This window comes from Nerophis ophidion, linkage group LG04, assembly GCF_033978795.1.
Source record: "Nerophis ophidion isolate RoL-2023_Sa linkage group LG04, RoL_Noph_v1.0, whole genome shotgun sequence".
NCBI lineage: Eukaryota > Metazoa > Chordata > Actinopteri > Syngnathiformes > Syngnathidae > Nerophis > Nerophis ophidion.
In genome coordinates this window covers 84,395,834-84,397,284 of record NC_084614.1, presented here as the reverse complement: position 1 = coordinate 84,397,284, position 1,451 = coordinate 84,395,834, and positions in this window count along the sequence as shown.

The window sequence follows — 1,451 nt, the reverse complement described above, 5'->3', positions numbered from 1 at the left end:
ATACTTGCACCTTCACGTTTCTACCGCGGCACTTTTTACTCCACAGTTCTGCAGCTGTTTGCTCATCCTCTTTGTTTTCGGGCTCAAAAATATCATAATTCTTCCCAAAGTAATCGCTGTTGGCTGTCACCCAGTGGGCTTGATTAGCATTGTTGTTGATGGGGAAGGGATCTGCGGTTCCTCCTCTACGTCCAATTCCTGATTAACTCTCACAATAAAGCTACAGCCGTTTAGGACTCGGCTTCTAAAAACGTATTGCTCATCCTCTTTGTGTTCGGGCTCAAAAATATAATAGTTCTTCCCAAAGTAATCGCTTTTGAATGTCACTAAGTGGGCTTGATTAGCATTGTTGTTGATGGGGAAGGGATCTGCGGTTCTTCCTCTATGTCCAATTCCTGATTAACTCTCACAATAAAGCTACAGCCGTTTAGGACTCGGCTTCTAAAACATATTGCTCATCCTCTTTGTGTTCGGGCTCAAAAATATAATAATTCTTCCCAAAGTAATCGCTTTTGAATGTCACTAAGTGGGCTTGATTAGCATTGTTGTTGATGGGGAAGGGATCTGCGGTTCCTCTTCTACGTCCAATTCCTGATTAACTCTCACAATAAAGCTACAGCCGTTTAGGACTCGGCTTCTAAAATGTATTGCTCATCCTCTTTGTGTTCGGGCTCAAAAATATAATAATTCTTCCCAAAGTAATCGCTGTTGGCTGTCACTAAGTGGGCTTGATTAGCATTGTTGTTGATGGAGAAGGGATCTGCGGTTCCTCTTCTACGTCCAATTCCTGATTAACTCTCACAATTAAGCTACAGCCGTTTAGGACTCGGCTTCTAAAACGTATTGCTCATCCTCTTTGTGTTCGGGCTCAAAAATATAATAGTTCTTCCCAAAGTAATTGCTTTTGAATGTCACCCAGTGGGCTTGATTAGCATTGTTGTTGATGTGGAAGGGATCTGCGGTTCCTCCTCTACGTCCAATTCCTGATTAACTCTCACAATAAAGCTACAGCCGTTTAGGACTCGGCTTATAAAACGTATTGCTCATCCTCTTTGTGTTCGGGCTCAAAAATATAATAATTCTTCCCAAAGTAATCGCTGTTGGCTGTCACTAAGTGGGCTTGATTAGCATTGTTGTTGATGGGGAAGGGATCTGCGGTTCCTCCTCTACGTCCAATTCCTGATTAACTCTCACAATAAAGCTACAGCCGTTTAGAACTCGGCTTCTAAAACGTATGGCTCATCCTCTTTGTGTTCGGGCTCAAAAATATAATAGTTCTTCCCAAAGTAATTGCTTTTGAATGTCACTAGGTGGGCTTGATTAGCATTGTTGTTGATGGGGAAGGGATCTGCGGTTCCTCCTCTACGTCCAATTCTTGATTAACTCTCACAATAAAGCTACAGCCGTTTAGGACTCGGCTTATAAAACGTATTGCTCATCCTCTTTGTGTT